This window comes from Ostrea edulis, chromosome 9, assembly GCF_947568905.1.
Source record: "Ostrea edulis chromosome 9, xbOstEdul1.1, whole genome shotgun sequence".
NCBI classification, from domain to species: Eukaryota; Metazoa; Mollusca; class Bivalvia; order Ostreida; family Ostreidae; genus Ostrea; species Ostrea edulis.
In genome coordinates, this window is record NC_079172.1 from 517,556 (window position 1) to 530,386 (window position 12,831).

General features: G+C 36.8%; 1 long non-coding RNA gene across 4 annotated transcripts in view; it reads left to right on the top strand.

Moving 5' to 3' along the window:
• The first annotated feature begins 11,364 nt into the window (after nt 1-11,364).
• The window catches only part of LOC125657458 (uncharacterized), a 30,861-nt gene continuing 29,394 nt past the window's right edge, over nt 11,365-12,831 (top strand). The window contains exon 1 of one of the 4 annotated variants that reach the window (XR_008798300.1): nt 11,365-11,612. This is a non-coding gene — a long non-coding RNA (uncharacterized LOC125657458). The remainder of the gene's footprint in view (nt 11,613-12,831) is intronic. The other 3 variants (XR_008798299.1, XR_008798302.1, XR_008798301.1) reach the window with 3 other exon arrangements.

Consider the following 12,831-nt stretch of genomic DNA (forward strand, 5'->3'; position numbering starts at 1 on the left):
TGTATAAAGGAATAACATTACCAAACAGTTTGTAAACAGCGACCCATATAAACATTATTTACTCGCAATATTGCCGATTTCATACTCGCTCTCCTCGCCATATTTGGGTATTTACATCACTATTTGTATGCACTTGTGGCGAAAAGATATAAAAGTCGGGAAATTTGTCAACACCAATTTAAATGTTGCCCATGGTGAATAAATTAGGCCCCTAAAAGCTGAGTTTTTATACGTCCGTCTTAAGACGGGACGTATTATGGTATGGCGTTCATGTCCGTCCGTCTGTCCGTCCGTCTGTTAGCTTTTTCGTGTCCGACCCGTAACTTAAATACTACAAGGCCTAGAATCATCAAACTTTGTCTGTAGATACATTTTGGATAGAAGGTGTGTCGCACATTAAAACCAGGTCACTGTGACTTTTCATTAAGGAGATATCCGTCTGTCCGTCCGTCTGTTAGATTTTTTGTGTCCGACCCGTAACTTAAATACTACAAGGCCTAGAATCATCAAACTTTGTCTGCAGATACATCTTGGGTAGAAGGTGTGTCGCACATTAAAACCAGGTCACTGTGACTTTTCATTAAGAAGATATCCGTCTGTCCGTCCGTCTGTTAGATTTTTTGTGTCCGACCCGTAACTTAAATACTACAAGGCCTAGAATCATCAAACTTTGTCTGTAGATACATCTTGGATAGAAGGTGTGTCGCACATTAAAACCAGGTCACTGTGACTTTTCATTAAGAAGATATCCGTCTGTCCGTCCGTCTGTTAGATTTTTTGTGTCCGACCCGTAACTTAAATACTACAAGGCCTAGAATCATCAAACTTTGTCTGTAAATACATCTTGGGTAGAAAGTGTGTCGCACATTAAAACCAGGTCACTGTGACTTTTCATTAAGAAGATATGGCCATATATGGCAAAAACTTGTCCGGCTCATAACTTGAAAACTATTAGACCTAGAATCACCAAAATTGGTCAACTAATGCATCTTAGGTAGAAGGTGTGTCGCATCCTACTTTAAGGTCACTGTGACATTTAATTAAGGTGATATAAAAAAATGTTTTAATGGGTACAATCTATACTGTTAACAATATGTGACGGGTGTATCATGTGCCGTGGCGGTGCACTTTATTAATAATATCTCACAGCACTTTCACAATCCGAAGGGCGCTGGTGACATTAATGTACCACGTGACTACCTACCTAATTAACTAGATTTTTTTTTTTAAATCCCGGCTTAAATTTAAGTTTGTATTGTGGTTAATTATCGCAAAATTTCGGCGAACGAACTACTAAAATTAATTACTATAAGCAAAAAGAAGACAAAATGCATATAATTTTGTATACTTTGAAAACATGAGATGTGTCCTTTAAAAAGAGACCTTCTATTCGATGCCAGTACCTTTTTTTCCTAGGGCAGTTTGAAATTCAATGTTACTCTTGTAGAAGATACCAGAGGTATATAAAGCATCGAAGTATAACTCTCTCCATCTATATATTGTTCATTTGATTATGTACACACAAAGTGACCTTAAGCGGTTATGTGATTCTCAAAGACAGATGCTGTGCGTGTGTATCATTAACTGTCCATTTAGGATTGCGCGAGTAATATCCGTATTTTCTCCCTAATGTATTTTATATTTGGATAGTATTCATGTTTGATATGAAACCATCTATAAATTGTACTTCCTGATCAGATTCTGCAAAACATCTGACCAGTCAATCATTCAAAACAGGAAGCACTATTTGATTCTGATAACATTCTCATTGGAGACATCTTGATTCAATCTCTCACCAGAGGGCGTTACGCTACGCTCCACAACACCTCTGTTATCGTCTAATTTACAAGAATTTTGTAAAACAGAGTGTCTTTGAAAATAAAATAAATCTACATCATTTTCATAAACAAAACAGAGTTAAAAACACATTGGTAGGTATCGAAACGCTGTATTACGTTAGTGCAACCTCCATATTTATGGAACTATTTTGTCTTGTCAAATGTATTATTTCATTTTCACTTCATAAATATGGACTCTACATTAAAAAAAATTAACGAGATTATAATGATGAAAATCTGACATTGCACAAAGAACAGAAACGTGCCTTTCTGTTGGAGTCAAAGACGTCATTTTGTCCGTGCGAGGTCATGTGGTTAGCCGAACTATTTATCAGACGATAACAGAGGTGAAAGTGAAGCTTGCGTAGCGCGCCCTCTGGTGAGAGAATGATCTTGATTGGCACGAGTGGAGTGTGTCGCAACCAAGCATAAATACTTGATACAAATGGAGTAGGTTTTGCTGATTTATCAGAGTAAATACACTTTAATATTTTCGAAAAATACACATTCCCTATGCATTGCTATCAGTCCGGTCGGATCTAGCCAGACGGTCACTGGGATGCAATGATCACATTGGAGTATATAAGCACAATACGGGTAGAGTACAAAAGCCCATCTGAGAGAAATGTAGACGAGTAATGTACAAGTAAGACAACACGTATTCCTCTGTTTTATAAATATTAAATAAAGATTATTGATAGTGGTGCGTACTTAATAAATGTGATGATATAATTCAAGAATCTATTGATATTGTATATCACATGGCTAGACATTGATTACTTAAAACATGATTTTAGAAATATTGTTCATAGGTCTAATTGTTTTATTATAACTAATTTATCAAATTGGAATAAAACTCTGACGTGGCAATCTTTTAATTCTTTTGCTACGCAAATATCACTTTTTGTTCTCGGCAAATAAAAAAGAAATACAGAAAATAGGAATCCTCGCACCAAACAAAAACCCAAACTAAATTAAAAAAAACAGAAACAAAGAAAAGTGAAATAAAAAGAAAATGTCTTTAACATTTACTGCTATATTATCGTATCGTTCACTAAATTAAGGCTTACCAAAGCATTCACAATTCATCGCAAATAGCAGCACCCACACGTGTTTCAGCACCCACATTATCAGACATCCGTGTCAGATATTAAACAATTCTAACTACAAAGCTGTGTGTTTAACGTAATGTACCTTATCATGCTGAAGGTAACAGGGTATTGAAATTCTCCGTCTTTAACACATTGCGTTTTACATAAAACGTTAAGTCAATAAAGTGATCCGATATTGTCAATAAACATATCAAAGTATCAGGAACACTGCTTCACAAAAGAAAGTAAATTAATATGTTCCTGATAAAAGATGACGGGGAGGATATCGTGTTTTAAGATGCTTAAACATATTTGTAGAATAGAACTTTGTTTTCAGATTAATATTTCTGAAATATCATATATATATATATATATATATATTTATAAGCAAGCTCTAAATCTGATGCTTTTGTCTTGCTACCCGTTATTTGTTATGTGTTATCTTTGTCCTATTAATCTAATGCTCTGATCCATTTTAATGTAATATTCTAAAAAAAAAAATTCCGATTTGATATGTAGTGTCTTTGGTATAAGAGTGCATACATTGCAAATTTCAGAACTTCCTGGGATTTGGAAGTAGGCCAAAAACTTCCAAAAATAACCAGTTTTTAGAAATCTTTTTCGCCACAAAAAGTAAATTTACGACAAACTAAATATATAGTAATGTGGAGCAGGAAGGTCACTGCCAAAATGGGTAATTTCATAATTCCCGGGGTAATGATTCTGAAACCAGGGTTAATCCAAACTTAGTATTGTATATAATTAATTCAATTATGTCGTTATATTTTAGAGAAGGATGGGCTATTCATGTTAATACGTTTCTGGAGGCCTCCGCATAAACATAGACTGTAAAGTAGTTGAGTAGTGTGGAAACCTTATGGAAACCTAGGGTGGCGACTAGTTTTTATTAGTGAGGAAACAGTACAGAAAGCTTAGTTTTCAGCAAGTTTCCGCTATTTAAACCACCTGGAATTGGGGACGGCCTAGGTTTACGCACTCCGTAAACCCTTGTAAATTGAGGTTTCCAAACTGAAACCCGTAAACCATTTGTTATCTTATAAGTTTCCGCATAAAGTACGCAGATTCCAAACCGTGGGAACCATAGTTTTCATGGAGTGATTTTGGATTCGAGAAATTAACGTCAACACTTCCTGGTCATTGTTATTACAAATAAGGAAAGTCTCTGAATTTGATTGATTGATTGATTAGATATTGTTTAACGTTGCTCTCCAGAATATTTCACTCATAATAATGGAAACGTCACCACTGCCGGTGAAGGGCTGCAAAATTGTATGCCTATGGTCGGCGCTTATGGCCATTGAGCAGGGAGGGATCTTTATCGTGCCACTCCTGCTGTGACACGGGACCTCGGTTTATGCAGTCTCATCCGAAGGACCGCCCCATTTAGTCGCCTCTTTCGACAAGCCAGGGATACTGAGGATCTATTCTAACCCTGATCACCACAGGGTATCTGAATTTGAAGATAAATCAAAATCGCATGTACTTGGGAAAATCAACCCAGGAGTTTTACCCCGTGGCAGGCATTTTCACCTGTCAGTTCCAAGAAATAACTGGAGGTGTTAAATGCAACAGACCACACCGGTATTCAAACTCGGGTCCCCTGAATATCTAGTGGGGTGCTCTATTAACCTGGACACGGGAGATCTAATTCGGCTGACACATGTAAGGACGTCAGCTAGTATTAAGAATGATCAACACTTTCCACGTATCGTAGAGGTAATTCGGTAATAGTGTAATCGATTAAGTAGAAATTTCGTACATGTAGTCCGATAACAGTATGACTGATGGGAAGAAATAGCGTACTGGTAGTCCAGTGATGGTGCAACTGATTACGAAAGAACTATCATGACTACAGGAGATCGAAAAATAAAAAACTATACACAATTTCAATTTGTTTAAAGTTAGTAAATTAGTTGAAGTTTTGTTTTATGTTATCTATGATTTTTAAAGGGGTGGTTTGAGCTGAACTTTTCTAACTATGTTTCTTTTTTTCCTTTTTATTGTTTAGAAGGCTAAGATAAAGTATTTATAATGGTCAACAAGAATTTAAGTTCAGTTTTCAAGGTATGTGGGGGATACAGAGCTCAAAATTCATGGTTATGTAAACAAGGCGTGTGACATTTTTTGTTTACATAGAATGAATATACTGATAAAAGTTCCATTTAAGACATATTTTTCATTTGAAAGTTAATTCCGAACCCAATTAAACAGCTTCTAGTGTTTGGCGCAACTAATTTTGTCTTAAAGATTATATTCTATATTAAGCAATCTATATGTAAACAAACACATGGTACGATCCTTGTTTACATTTCAAAGACTTGTGATGCTATATGCAAGGTGAAGATAACGAACAGTGATCAATCTCATATCTCACTTGCATATTAACTGCTGTTCACATTTTAGTTGACCATTAGAAATACGTTAATTAAACTTGAAATCATTAGTTATATTTCATCGACAATTCTATATAGAAACGTTAGTGAAGGGCTTCAAATTTAGGCATATACTCGGCACTTACGGCAATTGAGCAGTGAGGGTTCTATAGCGTGCCACACGTACTGGGAAATCGGTCATTCGTTTTTAAGTTCATCTCCGAGGACCCGTGACATTCACACCTAATGCCGAGCGTTTGACGATGGAACTGTCACTACCTGTTTTAACGACTTAGGTATATCGTGGCTGGGATTCGAACCCCGGCCTTCCGCATGCGGGGCGAACGCTCTAATCTTTCGGTCACCGCGGATTATTTGAAGACAAGCTCGTTGTTTGCAAATGAAGTTTACCCTCCTCTCTCCCCCCCTCTCTCTCTCTCTCTCTCTCTCTCTCTCTCTCTCTCTCTCTCTCTCTCTCAAATCATTATCGATCATCTACATATGCTTGTTGAAAATTTATGTACCATTCAATCAACTAAGTATTACTTAATTCTGTCCAATCTGTTTTGAATAATCTACACTATATTTGACGGCTACCGAGTGAAATGCCTTGTTTTATCAATTTCATTAAGTGTCTAGGTGCATCTACATTGCGGGGAATATTTGGTTCGTATATGTAGCCCCGATCAGAATCAACCATCGCAAAACGAGGTAAAGTTCACAATAATCATACCATTTCAGTGTCGATAAAATATATTTATTTCCGGATAACACTTCATGACTTTATTCTACCAAACCATAAAAAAACTTGATATGATTGCCAATTAGGTAACAGGTGTCCCTACCGTTATCTCAAAACAAGGGTGACCGCCCAGTATTCCGACGGTACGATAGTCCGACGGTCTGGTAGTCCGACACTCCGTTAATATGTGGACACATATAAGAGATCACTATGTAATAGGCAGCAAAAAACAGGATTAAGTGCCGTGTGCCAGAGCAATTTTTTACGTCACAATAGCAAAACATCGCACTGTGGGAAAACTTTGAACGGGTTCGACCTACATCGGGTACCTGTAAAGTGCGAAACGAAACGAAACAAAATCTACCGAAACGTAACCCACCGAAACGAGACGAAACAGATTGTATAACCGAACTCTATTAATTATGATAATTAATAATGGTGTATAACCGAACTCTATTAATTATGATAATTAATAATGGTGTATAACCGAACTCTATTAATTATAATAATTAAAAATGATATCTTAAGCCCCTGTTAAAGTTACCACATATAAATAAAATTCGCCTCCCCATTGATGTAAGCTTTCGGCTAGACAGATACGAAGTTTTAAAAGTTGGAAGGGGGTGAGTAAGCACAAAGTTCATATCCGAAGTTGATTGAATACCATGTGCAATTAGTTTCGGATCCATAAATTTTATAGAACAGAGGGTTACAATTCGGCATAAATACACGTTTCAGTATTTTTTGCTCTAAAGACAAATCTATGTATACATGTGGATATTGTGTATTTGTATGTAGTATATCAAACGGTGGATTCTGAGTATATCTTCCCGTTCTCTTTATAATGTCTGCTTCCCTTGTTCATAAGCCTTTTGAGTTTACAAAATGCTGACCTCCTCCTGATATTATTGCATAAAAAATTCTGTTTTCCGTCCCGTTTTCAATTCCTCGTCTTAGCAACACCACAAATGTATAGAGTTATATTTAGACTCACTACATATCAATAATAATTTTTAATAGCACATGTATATATATCTTACCCAATTGCATTCATATAATATGGTATACTATGTAATTTTTTCCATTATTGAAAGTACTCGCACCTCAGCAGTTAGAGATAAAATAAAAGGTTAAGAGCTCTTCCTGCTTTCAAATTTCTCAGACACCAGTTTCTTCAAATAATGTATCTATGCCCGAAGGTGGATCCATTTAATCAACTTCGGATATGTACATTTTGCTTACTCACCACCTCCCCCCTTTCTAGCTTTTAAAATTGTGTATCAGTCAAGCTGAAAGCCTACATCAAAGGGGAGGCAAATTTTATTTATATGTGGTAATTTTCACAGGGGCCTAAGATACCATTTCTAATAAAAGAGTTCGGTTATACAATCTGTTTCGTTTCGTTTCAGTGGGTTTCGTTTCGGTAGATTTCGTTTCGCACTTTACAGGTACCCACCTACATCTACATGTATATATTTCGGCATCGTCGGAAACCCACGGTTAATTACGCTTCGTTCCTTTCTCCATCACCCGTGGGTTCATTCATTCCTACTCGCTGCGTGTGTGTCTGTATGTATGTCTGTCTGTCTGTATGTATGTATGCTGAACTTAAGGACCATTTTCATCGTGTCTTTATAGAGAGCTATGTAGATACATGTAGGTATACATATATATACAGATATCTATAGGCTTGCAGGAAGGGCTGACAGCGGATACTCGTCAGGGACGTAGCAAAAGAGGGGGGGGGGGGGCTGATCCCCTCCTCGCCTTTTAAACTTTTTCACTTTCTTCTTTTTTTACATGTTAAAATTCCTTTTGGTCCGGCTGCCCCCCCCCCCCCCCCCCCCCTACCAATCCTTTTTGGCTGGCCCACAGCTTCCCCCTTTCAAAAACGAGGCCACGCGCCTGCTCGTGCCACTTAACACTTTCAAAGGTAGGGGTGGGGACAAGAGTATGTATTTACTGTATGTGCCCCCTCCTTACACTTCTGGAACCCCAAACGAGATCCTCATCTTTATGATAAATGTTGTTTGATAACATCCTCCCCTTAATTCTAGTGCAAGAAATTTCTGTTCAAAAATTGTTATTTGCTATAAAGAAAGGTATACCATAAAATTGGTATAAAATTCGGATATCCAGATTTGCGTTGAAAAATTTAGATAGGCTCTGATTGGCGCATAATTGCATTATTGTCGTCCCATACAAAAATTGATTTCCGTATTGATTGTGTTATGCCCCGTTATACAGAAAATTTTCATTTAATAAACTTTTGCCCGGGGGGGGGGGGGGGGGGGACTTGAGGCCTACTTCAAACTTTTAAGATGTTATTTCAGGGGTTGAGGGTGATTATGTAGGTTACCGTCGCCATCTTCATGACATTTATATGGAGAATTTTTGGAATTGAATCCCATTTTAGCATGTGCCCCAATCTAAGTTTTGTGCTCCCCTACCAACACTTTACGATGTTTGACTACGGCATTAGCGTTGCCTTATAGCTAATAACAAATTCGTCCGAACAAATTACTAATTTGTCCGAACAAATACCTAATTCGTCCGAACAAATTGCTAATTTGTCCGAACGAATGTCTATTTCGTCAGAACAAATCGGTAATTCGTCCGAACGAATAATATATTTATATATGGCCTTTCTACGCCGCCGTAGGTTCACACTTGAGTGATTTTGGTCAGAAATTGATTGTCTGATTTATAATCAGGCTGCGTCGATTTTGGCGGTTTCTGGTAATTTCCATAAAATAATGCCTGACATGAATAAATTTTAACTCTATTAATTAAAATTTTTGGTGATGGTCAACATATCGGACCGTCGGACTATTGAACCGTCGGACTATCGGACCGTCGGACTATTGGACCGTCGGAATACTGGGCTTGAACCCAAAACAAGATACAAATTATTTGTGTGAAAAATGTTATCCTTATTACGATAAGTTGATATAGGGGGGAGCTCTGTCTTGAGGAGATTGGTTAGTGACAGTGGGTGAGAGCTCTTGATAGTCGTTTGTATCTCTGACACCTATTTTGTCGTACTCTCGTGTTTCCTCCATTTTGGTATGAGTTTGATCTGGTTGATTATTTACATGCACTTGAATGAGATATACATTTAACTAAAATAGATATAAATCTTCATAAAGTGATGAATATGGACCTAGTCAAAACTATTGTAAGTATAGAAATCACTCAAAACCTACACATATTTTATGCTGGTCATATTGTTAACCAATCGCATCGTCTCGGCTTGCCGGAGAGACCCTAGAACGCTCGATTGGTATGACGTTGTCTCGCTTCGTTCTGGAAATGTCCATATGGTTGATGCAAGACTAAAATCACGGATTGAAGAAACGATCAGGCATATTTGATTTATTCAACAATAATCAAAACTTATTTCTTTTGTAAGATCAAAATGAAACGTCGATAAACAACGGGTTTACTTCATATCGTACTATATTAAGTTGTCCTTAAACGAAGAAGAAAATTGTCTTACATCCGCCAATTTACTTTCTTTCTGCAATTTCAGGGTAGTTTATCGAAAACGAAAGCTTTCATTTTACGATGTGTACTAGTCAAGTAAATTTCTATCATAGCTTACGGACTTCACCTTAAATATGAAACAAAATTAAAGGTGCAAGCAGTAACTTTAAAGCAAGCGTTCCGTAGTTTATTGGCAAAATTTATTAATTTATCATTATATATTTCCAGTTAAAATTGTCTATTTCAATGTTGATCCTTTTATGTAGATACAACGGTTATCTTATTTAAAACGGTGGCGTTTTGCAGTGGTATGACGCGTTATGGAATACCTTAAGAATGGGGTGCCGTAAGACCCCAGGGAGTCGAGGAAAATGTCCTTGACCCAACCCAAAACAATGCGATGATGGAGACCTGGAGGGTGACGGCCGAAAATGCAGTCCAAGTTTGTTTTTTTTTAAATGGCCTGAATATCGCATTATTTATTCCCTATAGATAATAAATAAAATATTCCGATGTTTAAAGGTATTCAGTTTTTAAAAATATTTCTGTGGAATATGTAACAAAATAGATTTGATGTTTGATATCAATAATAACATACGTTATTGATTCTCAAAACATTCAAACTTATGAAGACGGGGAAGTGAACATTGACTGATTAATTAAATTTTCTGTCGAGAATTTTTCACTCCTTTTGAGATGTCACCAGCTGTACGTGAAGTACCACAAATTTAGACCTATACTTAGCGCTCAGGGTCGTAGTAGCGAGGGTTCTTTAGCGTGTCAACGCCTGCCGCGACGTGGGATCTACTTTTTTAAGGTCATATCCAAAGGAAAGTAAAATGAATAAAAAAAAAAACACCCAAAAAATAAATAATCTCTAAGCAAATTAGAAAATAAAAATATCTCATTCTACTTTTAGAAACATAATTTAGATAATTATTGATCAAATTACCTCGAACGAAAATCAAACAGTCCGTCTCAATTTTCTGTATGAAATCTTTCCTTTTTTTCCACAAATTGAATTATACTGACCTCAGAAACTTTCTCGAGTTTTGGTTTGACTTTTTTTTTTTAAAAATGATTTGATATTGCTTTGAATTGATAGTATGACATTAAAATTATAAAAAACAAAAGGGATCTATAAAAGATGAACAATAAAAATTCTGTGTATTCATTTGGGCTGTTGTGTAAAGGTCGCTACGCCACTTGATTATATTTCTATACAAAAAAGTGCATGAATTACTCTCTTGATCGCATATTGTTGTACAGCAGTGGCGGATCTAGCCGGACGGGGTGGATGGGGAGGGGAGGGGGGGGGGAGTAGCGGGGCTTGATTTAAAAAAAACCATATCAATTTTGTTTATAGGCATGCACCTATGTTTGTTTTTTAAATAGTCCATTTTTGCCATTTTGGGATCTCCACGTTTACAGTGGAAGGGGGGGGGGGGGGGGGTAGGAGAAAAAGGTACACACTTGGGTCGCATCTCGCTCATTAAAAAAAAACAGGTCCAGATCCGCTATTGTAGAAATGAAAATATATTGAAGATTACACATATATAGGAGCAAACCTGAAATGGGGGAGGGGTGTCAAGAATGAAAATGTACGCTGACATTTTTTTTTTCAATTTATATTTAGATGTTATAGCCTATAAAATTTAGATTTTTTAGAATTTATGTTTGCGGATCTAAAAGATACGGGAGTACGTGTACCCCAACCTCCTTTGGTTATGGTAGTTGGGGGGGGGGGTCATAGAAAAAGATCTCCCCTTCCTTCTCTTTGGTTGCAAAATTTTCTTGATCCGCCACCAACAAAAAAAAAAAAAAAATCTTGAAAGGAACTTCTCGGGTCATTCCGTAAGCTCGGGAATATGAATGTGTTGTATTTCACTTGCCGGAAAGGCCCGAGAGTGTGCGATTGTTAAAACAAGAGTTGTCTTTCTTGATGAAGCAGAAGACACTTGCAGCGGAAACAAAGATGGATGCCGAATCAGCGTGATCAGACAGAAAGCTTATATTTGCGGGTACTTAGCGAAAATGACTGGCGGGTACAGTACTGTTACACGTAGGTACCATTTATTTAGATTCCTCTGGTTATTTGGTTTTGCCTGAGTTGCATGAAAGAAATATTCAGGACACTCCGACAGGCGAGTTTTTCAAATTTCATGGGTGTTGCTAAAACGCGGAACAGAAAATGGAACGGAAAATATTGTATTCAGTGAATAGATGAAATTGACTGTTTTGAACAAATATTTACCGGTCAGCGTTTTTGTTACTTAAATAGAAAAAAGAAAACTTTAAAACAAATTAATCATTAAAGCCAAAATATTCACAGCCTCATGTCAGAGTAAAGTAAGAGTAAATTCGGACGGTTGAATGCCATCCATGTCAATCGGAACTCCTCGAATTGCATCCATGTCAGACCATCCGGTGTCAGGTTTATCCGTCCCACAGTTGATCCGTCCCTAGATGATCCGTCCTCTGGTAAACTGTATGTTTGTAGAATTGTATCAGGGGCAGTCGAGCAATGCATCTGTTGTTTCAAGTGTGATAATCAATAATATGTTGACGGTGCTACCGTTTGAGTGAGCGCAGCTACGTAGGTATGTACATATTTTTGTAATGTTCATGCTTTCGTTAGGTTTAATTTAAACAATATCTATTTGCCAAATACTCAGTATATGACTGAAATTAGGCAGCAGAAACAGCCCATTCTAGTTTTCTCCCATGGTTTTATATCAAGTCATTAAAACATAAAACTTATACATGAATGGGATTGAAATATTTTTATACCTATACATTTTATTTCTGCCGCCTTCACGGTGACTTACTTAACCTTTGACCCGTGACTTGTTCTGAACTGTATACTCTCGAAAATAGAGGCTGCTTTCCTTATTTTTACTTTCTATCTTTCCAAGTCACTAATACACACCTATTTGATTTTTAAAAATGAAATTCATATAATAATCTCCTTGTAGCAATGGCATGCTTTAGTAGAGAAAATTTGAACAAAATTTATAATATTGTACATAATCCTAGTTGTAACACAATGATGAAATATTTCAGCACTCTCAAATAATATTGAATAAATTGCAACATATTTGAGACCCTCTCCACTGTTTTTGTAAGGATACATTGAAATTTATTCACAAAACTAGAATTATAATTAATGATTTTTCAGTCATGAAGTGTCATGGCTGGTTATCAGTGGGGGGGGGGGGGGGGGGGGGGGGGGTTCGAAATTAACTCATGTCCGTAAGTCCGAGACTAGTAAAAACGTGTCG